The sequence below is a fragment of the Micromys minutus genome (assembly GCF_963924665.1).
Source record: "Micromys minutus genome assembly, chromosome: 14".
NCBI classification, from domain to species: domain Eukaryota; kingdom Metazoa; phylum Chordata; class Mammalia; order Rodentia; family Muridae; genus Micromys; species Micromys minutus.
The window spans coordinates 1,355,982-1,373,669 of NC_137983.1; the positions used below are offsets into that span (position 1 = coordinate 1,355,982).

Sequence of the window (17,688 nt, forward strand, 5' to 3'; positions counted from 1 at the left end):
TAGGAGTTCATGGCTACCTTAAATTGTATAAGATCCTGTCTCAAAAAACTAAAAAGAGGAAAAGAGAAGGGGAGACTAAGACACTCTAGCCTAGCTACAGCTCAAGAGATAAGCAGTGACTAGCAAGCTCAAGACCCTTGGTTCCCAGTAGCATAAAATAAAAATTAAAGAGTCATTTGGCCTAGGGATACAGGCTGGCCATCCTGACAGCAGAGAGGCTGAGGCAACCTTGGCTATAAAATTTGAATTCAAGTTTGGGTAACTTAGACCATGTCAGGTCCCTCAAGAAATTCCTTTCCCCAAAGTCTGGCATTTAGACAGACTTTGTTTCAAAATAAAAAAGAAAGCTAAAGCTAGATTAGTGCTAGAGAGGGCTAGAGGGCTTGTCATTCATGTGGAGGCCCTAAATTCTATTTCAGTGTAGGGGGCTGAGAAAGTCCTGGGTGAATGTAAAAAGAGTGGATGAAGTCCTCAGTGAATGTGTATTGTTGGCATGGGCATAGCCAATGCCTCAGAAGCCAAGGGAATTAATTGGTAAAGCCTTCTCCCAGGGTGAGGTTAGAGGGATGGTAAAACTTTCCTCTGGTTCCAGTTTAAATGCTGGCAATGTTTACAAAAACTAGCATGTACATCTTCCTCCTCCCCGCCAGGATGCAGAGATTGCTCCCCTACTGAACCTCCAACCCAGACTAGCTAACTCCTCCCCTCTGTGGTATACACAAGAAACACCAAAAGGTGTCAGGTGTAGTAGATGTCCTCCATCAGAGCAAGCACAGCCTACCCGACCCCAGCTTTTCTGTGCAAGTCTGTTCTTTCCTCATTCTTTCACCACCTCAGTCTGGGCCTTTCCCAAGTCAGTGTTAGGAGGAAGGAAAAAAAGAAAAAGGACTATCAGGAACTCTCCTTTACAGCCCTCTTCCTGCTCTCTGACTCCAGCCCTGACACACACAGCCCATATTTAAGGAAAACATCTGTCCAATCATTGACCTAGGTAGATTAACATCAAGCCTGAGATTTCCAGCCTCACCCCAGTACAACAATGTCAAAATGGCACCTTCCTAGTCCTATAGAACAGAGTGACAACAGGGCAAAGGGAACCGCATGCACTCCAAGCTTTACAATCCATGACAAAGCAGTCAGTCAGTTACTGGAACCTTCACCTTCCCTGGGTAATCAAAAATAGCCAAGGAGCTCAGGTGGTAGAATACTCAACTAACAGGCACAAAACCTTGTGTTCTATCCCTGGGACCACATAAACTTGGTGAGGTGGTACATGCGTGTCACTGAAGCCCTGAGGAGGTGGAGGAAAGAGGGGCAGAAGGTCAAGCTCCCCCAGAATTCCATAGTGAGTTTGTGTCAGATGATGATGCCTAGATTCTTTCTTGTCTGAATTTCTTAATATTTTTTTAAAATACTTTTGGGGGTGTTAGACAGGGTAATACTACGTAAAACAATCTACCTCTGCCTCCCAAGCACCAGGATTAATGTGTACACTACCAAACCTATGTCTATAGATTCCCAAGGAGGCCAGAAGTGGGTGTTAAATCTGAGGTTACAGGTGGCTGTGAACACCTGAGTGCTAGAAACTGAGCTTGAATCCTTTGGAAGAGTAGCAAGCAATCTTAAGGATCAGACCATCTCTCCAGCCCTGAACTTTTTCCCTTCAAACTGATAGGGTAGTGCCCACTATAATCTCAGAACTGTAGATGTGAGACAGGAGGAATGTAAGAATTTAAGGCCAGTCAAGGATGGTGGTAATCCCAGCATCACTCAAGGATCTCTGAATTCTGAGGGAAAATAGCAAGACCCTCAGAAGAAGAAAAACAAAAAACAAAACAAAAACCAGGTAATCCTACAGTCCCAACTACAGTGGGAGATCAATTGAGACCGACTTGGTCAACAAAAGATTCTGTACCCTGTCACCAAAAGAGGGCAGAGACAGAAAGATGGAGTCCCAGGCAGCCTGGGTAACACAGCAGAACGCTGTCTCAAAAAATTAATCAAAGCAACTGAGGAGGAGCAAGCAGGAAAGTAGCTGTGTATCTTGGAGCTTGCCTAACATGAGTAGGTCTCTGGGTTTCATACTCAGCACTACCAAAAGAAAAAAGAAGAAAAGAAAAAAAGCTTCAATGTGAGAAGAACTTTGCTAGCCATTAACTTCCGCAATAACTCTGCCCTGAAGGGATGCCATAAGACTCAAACACACAGTATGGTGGTTTCTACAGACTCAAAGCTGAGCATTCTGCTCTTACTGATTACCCCAGATTCTCTGGTTTCTCAGCCAGTTGCCATGAATCAACTACTGCCAACAACCATCATAAACCTCACAAATGCCAGAGCCTCCTGGCCTCTGTTTCCAGGGAAGAAACAGAAGCTAGGTGAGGAAGTTAGAGAAACAGTGAGGTTTCACTTTGATACCTCCCAGAAGTAGACACTCAGACTCCCAGTGAGACTGGCTGCAGCATCCAGGGGTATACTCCAGGAAATACCATGGAGTTGAAGCTTGTCTCCCTGTCTGCAGCTGGACTGGCAGCTCAGTGAAAGCCACCATTCTGCTCACTTACAGACTGGTGAGACTCGGCGATCACTTCAGGCAAGCAAACACTGTTGAGATTTTCGCTGGCATGGGAAGTTACATCAAGCAGTAAACGTCACACTTCCAATTTTTAAACTCAAACTAAGATAAGCATTTGTTTGAGACATGGTCTCCCAGGCTCTTGTATCTCATTCAAGAATCAAACTTTCTATGTAGCGAATAACTACTGATCCTCCTGTATCAGTCACACTGAGTTTATACTGTACTGAGTACTAAATCTAGAGTTTTGTGCACACTCTGCAGTGCTTTACCCATTGAGTTACATCACCAGACCTAAATTATTTTTTAATGGCAGGAGTGGCAGGATGGCTCAGTGGGTCTTTCTGCCCCAGGCCTAATGGTCTGAGCTCAGTCCCCTATGCCCACATGGCAGAAAAAGGAAGACTGCTAATACTCAGCTTCTGACCTCCACACACATGCCATGGCATGCACTAAACCCCACACATATACAGAATAAATAAGTAAATAAATGAACAAATTTGGGGAAGAAATATTTTTTTCAAAGACATTCCTGAGGCTGGAGTTGGTGGCAGAAGACCAGGGTTCAATTCCCAGCGGCTCACACCATCTGTAACTCTACCTCTAGTGGGTCCTAAACCCTGCTCTTGGCATCTTGGGCACCAGAAACACATGTAGTACAGAAAAATATAAAAGCTAAACACCCATGTGATGGGTGTTCCTGATTGTCAACTTGTTTCCAATGCAGAAATGAAGAGCATGCCTATAAAAGAGATTTTTTTGTCATGTTTGAAGTGCGTAAACCCCTTTTGTTTTGTTTTTTGTTAAGATTTATTTATTTATACTATGTATATGAGTATACTGTAGTTGTGAGCCACCATGTAGTTGCTGGGAATTGAATTTAGGACCTCTGGAAGAGCAGTCAGTGCTCTTAATCCCCAAACCATCTCTGCAGCTGGGGGAGGGGGCGGTCTAATCTGGGCCTTTGAGAGAAGGCACATGCCAAGACTTAGATCCCGACGTTTTAAAGTGGGAAGACACGCCTGTAATCTGGGCCTCACCTTCTGCTGGGAACTTATAGAACAATTGAAGAAGGAAACCTTGGCTCTTTGCCGGCTTGTCCTTGCCTTGTTTGCACATCCATTCCTTCACTGACACTGGAGTCTACTTCAAGACTCCAGCACACACTGAAGACCAGCTGAGATACCCAGTCTTGTTGACTGAACAACTACTGGATTCTTAGACTTTTCATTCACAGCAGCCATTGTTGGACTGTCTGGACTGCTACCAGATATAGAAGGGGGGAGGGGAGGTTCATTCTGGAAGTTTTGTTACTCTAGAGAATCCTAATGCAACCCATACTCATAAATTTTCTTTTAAATAATTAATATTGAATCATGGTCTCTATGCAGCTGTGGCTATCCAGGAACTCACTCCATAGACCAGATTGACCTCAAATTCAGAGTTCTGCCTGCCTCTGCCTCCAAAATTCTAGGATTAATGGCGTGTGATACCACACCCAGTGACATAAACCCCTCCAGAAGCAGAGGCAGGCGGATCTGTAAGTACTGTGCCAGTTAAGGCTACATAGGGTGACTCTATATCATTCAACCAATCACCAACCAATCAATAAATAAATAAATATAATTTAAAATAATAGTTTAAATGGTGCTGGAGATGTAGTTCAATAGTAACAGTACTTGCCCAGTAAGACTGAGAGCGGAGAATCTCATCCTTAGACCCTCAATAAATAAATGAAAACATTTTATTCATTTGACAACCTGAGGTCAATCCTTGGGGCCTACATGATGGAAGGAGAGGAGTCACTGGAAAAGATGTCCTTTGACTACATGCTTTCCCACAATAACTAAATGTTAGTAATTTAAATAAAGTCACCTTATTGACAGCAACACAGAAAACCCTGCCATAGTAGCTCTTTTTTTGTGGGCGAGCAGAGAGTAAGAAGTCTCATTATATTGCCAAGGCTGAACTTACAATCGCCCCACCTCAGCCTCCCAAGTGCTGGGATGATTAGTGTTCACCATGTGCATAGCTAGAACTCTTAAGTTCTCGTGTACCCATTACAAGCCAGTTTATAGGAACCTACCCACACTCAGTGATACAGCACCACACACATGATGGTGGCATTGCCAACAGGGGCAGGCCAAGTCACTGGACATTACAAATAACTCCTCATCCACTAGACTTCCATCCCATACAGTAGTCATTTTCCAGTTCCCAAAGAGGCTCCTTATTTCTTATTCTCAGCATCCCACAGGGAACAAATGCCCCAGTGCTGTCTGCAGCAGGAAGGAAGCCCTGACTTCCCTGGCTATTTCAGTTATATAAATCAACATTTCCTTGGCTGGAACAGGGCAGGGGCAATGTTTGGACCCATATGCATATCAGCACTGCCCACTAACTTATAACCACAAATTACATTATACTAAACAAAAATGCCTAGATTAGTTCTGTTTCTAACTACCCAAGGGGTTTTGGGTTTTTTTGTTTTTTTTTTTTTTTTTTTTTTTTTTGCTATCAAGACGGTATTAAATGGGAAAAAAATGAAATTTAAATGTAATTTAAGGAGAGAGTGAATTCCCTAAGTTGATTACTTTACAAACATACATACAATTTTAATTATATAAATAAAAATAGGGGACTGGAGAGATGGATCAGTGGTTAAGAGCACTGACTGCTCTTCCAGAGGTCCTAAGTTCAAATCCCAGCAACCATATGGTGGCTCACAACCATCTGTAATAAGATCTGATGCCTTCTGCTGGTGTGTCTGAAGACAGCTACAGTGTACTTATTATAACTAAATAAATCTTTAAAAAATAAAATAAGTTAGCTTGCATAATGGCTCATGCCTATAGTTCCAGCACTAGAGAGGCTAAGGCAAAATTGCCATGTGTTTGAATCCAACCTGGGTGACAGTGAACCCATCTTCTAGCCCTAAAACCTATGTTCAAAATGCTAAGCATGGTGATGAACCCTTTAATCCCAGCACTGGGGAGGTAGACACAGGCACAACCCTGAGGCTACCTGGCCAACCAAGACTACCCTACTGGGACCAGTGAGAAACCCCATTACAAATAAATAAATATTGTTTTTTTTAAAGTTTATTTATTATATATAAGTTCACTATAGCTGTCATCAGACACACCAGAAGAGGGCATCAGGTCTTATTATAGATGGTTGTGAGCAACCACATGGTTGCTGGAATTTGAACTCAGGACCTCTGGAAAAGCAGACAGTGCTCTTAACAACTGAGCCATCTCTCCAGCCCTAAAAATTGTTTTTAATGTATCACACCAAAACCTTTTTCAAAGTTTAAGATTAATAGGAATTTCTTAAAATGTTAAAAGACTCAAGAGGCAAAGGCAAGCAGGTCTCTGAGTTTGAGGTCAGCCTGGTCTTCAAAGTTAGTTCCAGGATAGACAGAGCTTCACTAAGAAACACCCTGAGGGAGGGGGAGCTTAAAAGCCAAGTCAAGCCAGGAATAAATATTAGCATTTAGGAGGCAGAGGTAGTCAAGACTGGTCAGGTCTACAGATTAATACCCTGTTTACACAGATAAGATGACAAACTGAAAGACCCCCGCTTAGCAACAGTAAATGCCATTTCTGTAAGGCTGTGCACACACGGGGCAGGCTAGGTCAGGGTCCCAGGTGGCCAAGCAAGATACCGGTGGGCAGCCAGCTTGCAATAGACAAAGAAAGGGAGACACTCAGACAAGCCCAGCTTTCAGATAAGCTGCAGCCCCTGACTGGTACCAAGAGTTGTGTCCTTGGAGCCATATTTCTGCCACAGTCCCTGCCAAACAAGATGTCTGTAGTTGACCACCTGGACCTGGGTAAAGACACAATATTTTGTCATACATGCTGAGACAAGGACGAAAAACAGCACCCTGTCCCAGAGGAGGGGCCAAGGCCACCCTTTCCGAAGAACTTGAGGCTTGTCCCCAGTTCACCCTGGTTTCATTTAAACTAACCAATTAAAACCCTGTTGCTATGCTTCTGCTTCTGTACCTTGCTTCTGCCCCCTAAGCCCTATAAAAAGGGGACTGCCCCTTTGTCCGGTGCACAAGTCCTCTGAGAGACTGTGTGCCCACAGGTACCTGTGTAAATAAACCTCTTGCTACTTGCATCCGAAGTGAGTGGTCTCGCTGCTCCTTGGGAGGGGTCTCTTCAGAGGGAAGATACCCTCTGGGGTCTTTCATTTGGTGCATTGGCCGGGAAACTGAGACCCCCTACCCAGGGACCACCGACCCACTATCGGGAGGTAAGCTGGCCAGCCCTTGTTTGTGTTTGTGTCTGATTGTTTGTCTAACTGTCTGCCGCGCAGGGAACTCTGTATTTTCGGTACTTGGCGCCAAGTAATCAGGTAATCAGTATTAGTATCTGAATCAGTATCTGTATCTGGCGGACTTGGAAGGAGCTGACGAGCTTGGACTTCCCCTCCGCAGCCCTGGAAGACGTTCCATGGGCATCTGTCTGGTTCCACTGTACGTGGAACTTCTGGGAGAGGAGGGATCCAGATCTGGACCCTCATCTGTATGGTCTCCGTCTGATGCTGTGCGCTCTGTGTTGATCTGTCTTTGTCTCTTATTCGTTTGTTCTGTGTTTGCCGTTGCCTTGTTTAAAGCCATAGGACAACTCGCCCTTGCCTTACCCTCCCAGTCCTCCCTTTATCCCGCTGTAACCCGAGGTCCCCAAACAGGAACAAAAGAGAAGCCACCCAGAGATAATTTATTGATTGACCTCCTGACAGAAAAACCCCCGCCCTATCCAGAGGAGGGGGCACCCGGGGAGGCTGACCCAGCACCTGTGGCACTTCCGCTGGCGGCCCCGGCCGAACTGGCTCCATCCCCAGTGGCCGGACGCCTCTGTGGAAGAATAGAGCCAGCCCTAGACCCTACGTCTCAGGCTTTCCCCTTACGACCGGGGCCAAACGGTCGCCTGCAATACTGGCCCTTCTCGGCTTCTGATCTGTACAACTAAAAAAAAAACAACAACCCCCCCTTTCTCTAAAGACTTCTGTATGCTAACCTCTTTGATTGAGTCTATTCTAGTTACCCATCAGCGCACCTGGGACGATTGCCAACAGCTGCTGCAGGCACTCCTAACCTCTGATGAGAGCCTACCTAGAAGCCCGGAAAAACGTTCCTAGAGAAGATGGGTGCCCCACTCAGCTACCCAATAAAATTGATGCTGCCTTTCCCCTTACCAGACCAGACTGGGACTTCACCACGGTTAGAGGGCAGTAAAGGCCTTTGTCTTACAGGAAGGACCTGGATCGCACCCTGGAGGAGTTCAGCGGGAGGAGGCTTGCATGCAGAGAAGAGGCTGCACGGGGAGGGAATGAGTGCAGGGAGCGGTAAGACCGGCCTGGGGCAGAGACAGAGCCCGAAAAGGTTGGTGGCTGTAGCAAAAAAAAAAAAAAAAATTGCACAGTGAGACGGTGGGGAGTCTGCCGGCAGTTGCTAAGCTGCAGTGACCATATATGTAGTGATGGTGTAGCTGAGACAGCAGGCGGGAAAAGAGGCCAGCATGGCCCATGCCTCCGGAGCAGCTAGGTGCTATGGCTCACTGAGGGGCGTCACCACTGGCCCCCAACACCCCGAGAGGCCACTCCCACCAGGGCGGCCTGAGTAGTGCTAAATGAGTTCAGGGCACCCGCCAAAAAGGTGGCGCTGCTAGAGCAGAGCCGCGGGTACATTGAGGAGCTGGAGCTGAAGGCAAAAGAGCGACTGCCCGTTAAGCCAGAGACTCCTCGGATTGCAGGCTGGGGTGCACGGAGGTGGCAATGGTAGTGGGGGAGGGCTACGTGGCTGGCAGGCTTGGGGCTGGTCCAATTGAGTCCGCTTGGAGGCAGGAGGAAGGGAGTGACTGACAGTCTGTTGCTGGGCTCTCTGGCAGCAGGTCTTAAAGGGACCGAGATTTGGCTTAAATAAGAAGATATTAGCTTATTTATTAGAGACCAATTAAAAATTACATTGTGCTTACCCTAAAAGAGACCAAAATTGGCCTTAGAGACCAGCAAGAGTAACTGGACAGCCCTCTTTATCCTCCACTGCCTTCAATCATAAAAAGGTTCAAGAAAAAAAAAACTGGTTTACAGGATTGGTCCTAGATAACATGGCCAAACTCAGGGAACGACTAGCCCAGAGGCAAAAACTGTTTAAGAGCAATCAGGGGTGGTTCAAAAGTTGGTTTTCTAAGTCTCCCTGGTTGACCACCCTGCTCTCCTCCCCGATGAGACCCATAGAGATCTTACTCATGATTCTGACATTTGGGCCCTGCATCATCAACAGACTCCTGCAATTTGTCAGAGAAAAAATTTCTGTTGTCCAGGCACTGGCCCTGACTGAATAGCACTACCAAAGATTACAACAGCAGGATACAGAGGTACCCTGATGCAAATAAGTGAAAGATTTCCCTTAATGCAGAAGAGAAAATGGGGGAATGAAAGACCCCCGCTTAGCAACAGTAAATGCCATTTCTGTAAGGCTGTGCACACACGGGGCAGGCTAGGTCAGGGTCCCAGGTGGCCAAGCAAGATACCGGTGGGCAGCCAGCTTGCAATAGACAAAGAAAGGGAGACACTCAGACAAGCCCAGCTTTCAGATAAGCTGCAGCCCCTGACTGGTACCAAGAGTTGTGTCCTTGGAGCCATATTTCTGCCACAGTCCCTGCCAAACAAGATGTCTGTAGTTGACCACCTGGACCTGGGTAAAGACACAATATTTTGTCATACATGCTGAGACAAGGACGAAAAACAGCACCCTGTCCCAGAGGAGGGGCCAAGGCCACCCTTTCCGAAGAACTTGAGGCTTGTCCCCAGTTCACCCTGGTTTCATTTAAACTAACCAATTAAAACCCTGTTGCTATGCTTCTGCTTCTGTACCTTGCTTCTGCCCCCTAAGCCCTATAAAAAGGGGACTGCCCCTTTGTCCGGTGCACAAGTCCTCTGAGAGACTGTGTGCCCACAGGTACCTGTGTAAATAAACCTCTTGCTACTTGCATCCGAAGTGAGTGGTCTCGCTGCTCCTTGGGAGGGGTCTCTTCAGAGGGAAGATACCCTCTGGGGTCTTTCAAAACTAAGAGACAATCATAATTTTATGTGAGATATAGCCTCCTTCTCCCATTAAAAAAGGCCAATGTCACTAAACATACTGTTATACTTCTGTAATTCAGAAAACAGACACAAAAGAATCAGTGGTGAAGGGTATTCTGGGCTAGGCGTAGAGTTTAAAGTCAGCCTGGGCTATAACAAACTGACTTTTTTCCAACATGGGAGGGTCTGGTTCAGACTTTTCACTCGTTATTTCCCCCCTGGGTTTTCTCCATCTATTGCCACACTATTCATATACCATGATTATAGGGCTTTCACTAATTACTAAGAAAAAAATCCACAAAAAAAGCATGTGGGCATAGAGACACATGCCTATAATCTCGGCCCTCGGGAGACAGAGGTTCCTAAGTTAGAGGACCATGAGTCTAAAGCCAGTCTGGGCTACATAGTGAGTACCTATCCCAAAAGGTGGGGATGGGGGTGCAACTGTTCTGCCCTCTCATTCCCAATCCACCTTATCCTTGTCTCATCTCAGCCCCGGAAGTGGGGTTAGCAACTCAGCTCCCTAGAGCTGGATCCCAGAGAGGGGACTTCCAGTCTCCTTGTGAGCACTAAGCCACACAACTTGTCTTCTCAAAATACTATTATTATGTGTAGTTAAGTGCCTTTGTACAATACTTTTCCATCTTTTGTTCCCAAATCTGATCCATTACCACGAAAAAGGTTCATTTTTCAAGAACCTCTCCACATCATATACTGTTTCAAAACAGGACAGGATCCTTTAAGATTGCAGCTCACCTACTTTTTGGCTTCCCACAATGCTTCTAGTTCATTATCTTCTATTTCGCCTCAGGTCTAATTAGTTATGCATCTCTCTACTTGCCCTTCACTCACAAATTACCCCATTTGAAGGAGGGAGATGCCAAGGCCAAAGCAAACACAACTGCCTGCCACATAGCAAATCTTTCTCACATCTGGTAACAGAAAAGAACACAGAAAAACTGAAAAACTTCCAACATTTGTTTCTCTCTGAGAATATTTAGCTTTGGCAGAATGTCTTCTGGTCTGGGAGTCTAGGCCAGGGCCCTAACATGAAGTATCATAAACACCCTGTGCTGACCATCTAGTCCCTTACCTCTTTCCCTCGAGTTATGAGCACTTCCTGACAACATGCCAGTCTTCACCTTCACTCACAGCAGTGTGCTTCAATCTTTAGTAACATGCTGGGTTTGTGCTGTAAGTTGGTAAACCACACAACTAGGACAAATATGCCCCTTAAAGCATCAAAAGGGAAACCTCCAGAAAGAGGTATTACCCTGTTGTACAGAAGAGAGAGAGAGAGAGAGAGAGAGAGAGAGAGAGAGAGAGAGAGAGAGAGAGAGAGAGAGAGAGAGATCACAACTGTGCTGTTATCAGGTTAGAAAACCAAGTGTGGTGGCATTGGTCTTTCATCCCAGCACAGGAAAGATGGGATGTAAGAGGATCAAAAGTTTGAGGCCAGTCTTGGTACAGAGCAAGCACAACTCCAGAGGCTACATGAGACCTTGTCTCAACCATGTTCTTCCTCAAAAAATGAGGGTAGAAATTTAACTAGGCTATATGCTATTTAAATACGAGTCTGTAGGTGCAAGTCTGAAATATCTGTTGCTCAGGGTCTGAGGCAAAAAGGATTCTAAGATCAAGGCCTTCCTGAGCTAGAGTGAGCTCAAGGTCAGACTGAAAACATAACAAGATTCTATCTCACAACTACAATAATAAAAATTGGAAGGAGGGGCAAAGAAACGGCTCAGTAGTTTAGTTCAGCTTCCAGCACCACATAATACCTCATAACCACCTCCAACTCCAGTTCTAGAAATTCAACACCATCTTTTGAGTATATATCAATATGATGCACATACACACAGGCAAAATGCCGTACTCATAAAATAAAAATGTTAAAATGCTTAAAAAATTTTAAATACTAAAGATACAGCTCAGTGCTGTTCAATGGTAAAAAGCACTTGCTTAGCACTCATGAGCTTGGTACAATGACAAATAAGGGTTGGCTTTAGAATTCATGAAAATCAATCCTTAGGGTGAAGCTCCCTTGGCTAATCTGGTAACCTTTTAAGAGAAGGGCTAGAGGGCTGGAGAGACGGCTCAGTGGTTAAGAGCACTCACTGACTGTTCTTTCAGAGGTACTGAGTTCAATTCCCAGCAACCACATGGTGGCTCACAACCATCTTCTGTAATTGAATCCGATGCCCTCTTTCAGTCTGTCTGGAGAGAGACAGCGTACTCTTAAAAAAAAAAAAAAAATTAGAATGCATTTAAAAAAAAAAAAAGGAGGTGGGGGGAGGGAGCTAGAGAGATAGCTCACCAGTTAGGAGCACTTACTGCTCTTGCATAAAACCCAGGCTCATTTCCTAGTACCCACAGTTCCAGCGGATTCAACTCCCTTTTCTGATGCCCTCCAGTTTATATACACGAAACTCACATACATAAACATTAATTTAAAAAAAAAAAAAAAGAAGAAGAAGAAGAAGAAGAAGAAGAAGAAGAAAGGAAAGGAAATGCTGGGTATGGCAGCATGCCTTTAATCCCACCTGAGGCAAGTGGATCTCTGGGTTCAAGGCCAGTCTGGTCTACAGAGTGAGTTCTGAGACAGCCAGGGTTATACAGAAAAACTCTGTCATTTATAGATAGATACATACATACACAGTTACGCACATCAATAGCCTGCTCCCAGTCCTTGCCATTAACACCCTGTGCCATCTCAGCAGTCAATAAACCTCTTTATAAAGTAGCCTGACTCAAACCACTTTGTTACAGTAACAAACAAGAAACAATTCTCACTTTAAAGTCAGCATTCACCTCTTTTTTTTTTTTAAACACTATATGAACTGAGTTATCTTTCAAGAGATAAATATATACATGTATATCTCATCTCAGGACACCCTAAATCCCAAGCTCCTCACCATCTCCACTAAGAGCAATATCTACAGATAACCAGAAAAAAAAAAGCAATGGAAAAGCAACAGGTCTGCAGCAGCCTCCTGCCTGGACTTGACTACCCTAAGAGCTGAGGACCCAGGAAACACTCCAACTGCTTCTCCACAGAAGAAAATAGCTCCAGTTGAAACTTGTGTCCACATGGTCCACTGACAGATTTAGAACTCAAATTATAGCCTCAGAAAGAGTCTTCACAAGAAACTCAAATTAAGCAAGACCAGGATGGAAAAGAAACAGGGAGAGACTATGTTAAGTCAAACTAGAAAGAAAAGTAAAGGTCGAGCTGAACCGCTGAACTGAGGGACACAACTTGTTGAAAGCTGAACAGCTCACCCACTTTGGTGCTCTGCTCAGGCCAGCTCTCTTGGTGCCCAGTCTGAAACCAGCCTGTGGACTCCAAGCGGTTAGGACTTACTCAGATTTCAAACTGAGTTCACTTCTGTCCTGGGGACCATCTCTCAATGACAGCATTCATTTCCTTAGGCTCCTGAGAGTTCTGCCTTGGCAAAGCAGATAAAATTAGCTATTGCAGTGACTTGGAATCCAGGGTGGGCCACTAAAAAAATATGTAAGAGATTTGTAAACACCATGGAAAACCTTCCTTTGGGCCAGGTAAAAGTCACCAAAAACTTAAAGAAATGTAGTTAAGTCCTCAGTCTCTTGCCTGCTTCGCACCTTTTCCACACCTAGGATGACCCATTTCCTGCTTTTGTCCTTTCAAACCAAGGTCACAACCTGGGACTCCTCTTTTGATCAGGGAGTAAGTCAGAGGCTCAACAGCAGGAAGCCCTGAAAGAGCAAAATGCTTTCTTCTCTTTTCTTCAAGGGAAGGTTCTCTGCAGAGAGGACTGAGGAACAGGACAGGAAGTGGGTTCGCCCCATAGGCTTGACCTTGTGATAATAGGGAGACAATGTTTCTGCCTTGTTTCTCAGTGTCCACAATCTTCTGACACTGGCCTCAGATGTCAGGAAAATGTAATACATTATGGGGACATTGCCCACCTACAAGGCCAGCACCCAAGAGGCTAAGGCAGGGGGACTATCAAAAGTTTGAGGTCAGCATGAGCTACATGGAAAGACGCTGTCTCAAAAAAGAAAGAAAGTTGGGTATGGTGACCTGTGACATTAATCTCAGCTTTAAGAGTCAGAGGCAGGCAGATCAGGAAGAATTCTGTGAGTTCCAGGCCAGCCAGGGCTAAATAGAAATCTTGTCTCCAAAAAAATTAAAATAAAAAAAATAATTTTTAAAATTTATTTATTTTATGTATATGAGATCACTATAGCTGTCTTCAGACATACCAGAAGAGAGGTGATTGTGTGATTGTGAACCAACATGTGGTTGCTGGGAATTGAACTCAGGGACTCTGGAAGAACAGCCAGTGCTCTTAACTACTGAGCCATCTCTCCAGCCTCTAAAAATAATTTTTAAAAGAAGAAAAAAAATGAAAGAAAATAGAGTAACACACCTACAAACAACCCCAAATCCCAGGACATAGAAAAACATTAGGTAGGCAAAATTTTTGTTTTGCTTTGTTTTTGATTGTTTGTTTGTGTGTTTTTCATACAGGTCTCCCAACTTTCCTTCTAGCCACAAAAGTCTCGGTCCTCTGAAAACAAAGATAAAAGTCAAGGAAAAAAATCCAGCACTCTGGAAGCTTAAACAAGATGATTTAAAGACAGCCTAGCTACAAGTATACATGGGCACTTTGAGAACAGTCTGGGCTACACAGTAAAAGGCCCTGTCTAAAAAAATAAAACACTGAGAAACCCCAAAACTGTCATGAAAAAAAAAAAAAAAAAAAAAACTAAACAAAAGAAAATATTTGTAAGTCTTTCCCTTCACAGCAGAGAATTGGATACCATACAGAAATAAGAGAAATGATAAGTCTCTCCAGTAAAATGAAGGAGGGGAATCTCATGTAGGGAAAAATCCCAGGCAAGTAGATATGGAACTCCTACACTGCAGGACCCCTCAGGAAAATGAGTAATCCAGAATCTCTTATAAGGAAAAGGATACCTATCGAAAGTAGGGACAAAGGCCTTTAGTCTTCAGGCTGAGGCAGGAAGATGACCATGAATTTGTAGCTTCCCTGGGTGCAGAGTGAGTTCCTGTGAGACCCTGCCTCAAAAAGGAAAGAAGGATGCATGCCTTTGTTTCTAGCACTGGGAATACAGAGGCCAGCATGGTCTATAGATTGAGGACAACCAGTGTTGCACAGAGAAACCCTGACTCAAAAAAAAAAAAAAAAATTTCAAGACAAATCTTAATTCAAGGACAGCCTAAGCTATATAATGTAACAAAACTGAGTCTCAATTAAATCAAAATTTAAAATGTGGGGAGACCAGGCATAAGGGCACGGGCTTTTAATCCCAGCTCGCAAATGGCCTCGGCAAGCTGACCTCTGAGTCCAAGGCCACCAGAGAGAGTTACACAGTAAGACACCCTCTCTGCCCTCCAAAAAAAAAAAAAAAAAAAAAAAAAAAGATGGTAAAGCTTGCTAAAAAATTAGAAACAGTTCAGAAAAGTGGGAAAAACCTCCAAGGAGCACTTCGAAAACTTGAAAAAAAGAAAGGAGTCACTCAAAATAAGGACAGAAAAGCAGGGAGAGAATTTCAGAGAGGGGATCAGTCAAAATAAATAAATAAAATGAAAAAACAGAAACAACCTCCTGAGAAAATTGTGGGAGGTTCCCCGAGAGGCAGGGTGATCGCAGAAACATCCTCCATAGAAGAGTCAAAGTGTCTCCTAAGGGAAGTGGAACCTTCCTGAGGGAGGCAAGGAATACCAGAAATGAAGGGGGGCGCTCATCAGACAAAAAGCCACCTTTTACAGAAGTGACTGTGGCCAAAGACCCTGTGGGGTGGGGGGGGGGCTCGGAGAATTACTACAGACCCTTAAAGAGACGGCGTACCTCTGGGAGGTAAGGATCTCAGAAATAGGGGCTCCCCTCAAGAACTCAGGAAGTTTGAAATAGGGTTCCTCTCAATTATGGATCAGAAAGACTCCCCTGAGAGAGTTGAAGATTTTCTCAAAAAAGAGGTTCTGCCTCACAAGTAGGGGTTTATAGGCGGGGGTAGGGAGAGGACACGGATAAACAAGGGTCCTTAAGATTAGATTCCTCAGAAAAGTTGAGTCAAGAAAGGCAATGGTCCCCTAAAGGGGACACTCAGAAACACAAGATCCCCCTTTCTAGGGTACTCGCGGAAAGGCATGGGTTCTCTAGGGAAGGAGCACCCTCAGAGAGGTGAAATCCTATAAAGAAAGGGCACCTTCAGACACTAAGTCCCCTACAGAAAGGGTTCCCTCAAAACAAGGAGTACCCCAGAAAACGGCACTCTCAGACACGCGGGGGCTCTTCCAGAGAGGGGGAGCCATCGGGGACAGAGGGCCTTCAGACGCAGAGTCCCTAAAGATTAGTTCAGCAGAGAAACGCACCAGCCCGGCCAAGCGGAAGCCGGGGGAGCCCGGGGCACCGGAAGCCGGGACCCCGGCAGCGGCGCCTGCCCCGCACTCACCGAAGTTGCTCAGCTCCGCGCGATCCGCAGCTGGGCCCCGGGCCAGCCTCAGGGAGAGCGCTCGGGTCCGGTCTGGTCGCGTCCCACGGCGACGGCTCCCTCGGGTGGCGCCTGAGGCGGCGGCGGCGACAGGACGACCGACGGACCGACTGCGCGGGGCGCGCTCAGGCAGCGAGGGTGCGCGTGCGCGCGCCGGGGCACTGACCCCGGGCGGAAGGAGCTGCCGCGGCGCGCTCGGAGCCGCCGCTCGGTCTCACCGCTTCTTCTCACACTGAAATTGCCCGCTTCACAGCCCGGCTTCCCCGGTTGCTAGGCAGATTTTGCCTCTCACACTTCCGGGTTGAGGAACGTATCTCCGAGTGGCGGCGCCGTAGGCCAATGAAGTCTGGCCGGGGCGCTCCAGACCAGAACCCCACAGGGGGTGTGGCCAGCCTCAGGACTGACAGTTTCCAGCAACCAATGAGCGCGTTGGCCGGCTGGCCCTCCGGATCGCGCCGGTGGCTGGGGCGGGCCTAGGGGGCGGGCCAGGATGATTGACAGAAGATCATCCAATGGAAGAATGGAGCGGGTTGCAGAGCCAGTCAACTCGCCATGGGGGTGGGCTTTAGGTTTGGGGCGGGAATGCCGTGAGGGGTGCGGTCTTGGAGGACACGTCAATTCGTGGCCGGCTTGCTGGGACCTTGGAGGGCGGTTCGACTGGGCCGTCCGGCGGCCAGCAAGTGGCTGAGCTGAGGGTTCCCCACTGTGCTCAGCAGGGGCTCCCCACCCACAATGCACCGGAGGCTGTCGGGCCTGGACTGGCGCCTCTGAGTAGACCTCAAGTGACTGGTAACTTGGCTTGGTTCCCATGGGCGCTGGGGATCCTATGCTCTTCCATTGGAGCCAGGGCCGCGGCCGCCGCCGCCACCTTCTGAAGAGAGTCCCGGTACGCATCCCTGGCCCGTTCGGAGGAGAATCTTCAGGTTCGCGTCGCTGGTCCGGTTCTGAGGACGCCGGCGCCGATCTTGGCCTTCACCTACCTTTCTGAGAATTGCCTAGATGTGGATACTTTGGGAGTGGCGGGGTTCAGCAATCCCGAATCTCCCGAAAGCTACTGGAATGCATGCACCTATCTGAATGAAAGCCCCACCCTAACCCTGTAGAGCACATGCCACCACACCTAGAGATTTGGGACTACAGAGGTCCTAGATTTCCCCTCACCCTTTACTCAAATTGTAGCCTTTTAACTTTTTCTTCCTCTTTATGTAGACCCGGCAGGCCTGAAACTCACAGATATCTGCCTGCCTCTCTCTGCCTTCTGAGTTCTTTCCCTTTCATCTTTGTTTTGGAGGAGGGGTCCTTTATTATCTAGCATTTATTCTATCTGTTGGGTTTGATGTGAATGCCGCCACAAGCGTGTTTAAGACAAAGGACAGCTTGAAGGACTTGAGGCCCAGAGATCAAACTCAGGCTTGGTGGCAAGAACCTTTACACTTTGTGCCCACTGTTTTGTTTTTCAGACAGGGTCCTAGAAATCTATGTAGAACAGGCTACCCTCAAACTTAAAAGAT

At 46.2% G+C, this 17,688-nt stretch overlaps 1 protein-coding gene across 2 annotated transcripts in view; it reads right to left on the reverse strand.

Annotated features, from left to right (window-relative positions):
- The window catches only part of GATAD2A (GATA zinc finger domain containing 2A), an 81,666-nt gene extending 65,240 nt beyond the window's left edge, over positions 1-16,426 (reverse strand). For both annotated transcript variants that reach the window (XM_080928358.1, XM_080928357.1), the window contains exon 1: positions 16,139-16,426. The gene's annotated coding sequence lies outside the window, so the exon portion shown is untranslated. The remainder of the gene's footprint in view (positions 1-16,138) is intronic.
- Positions 16,427-17,688: the final 1,262 nt, after the last annotated feature.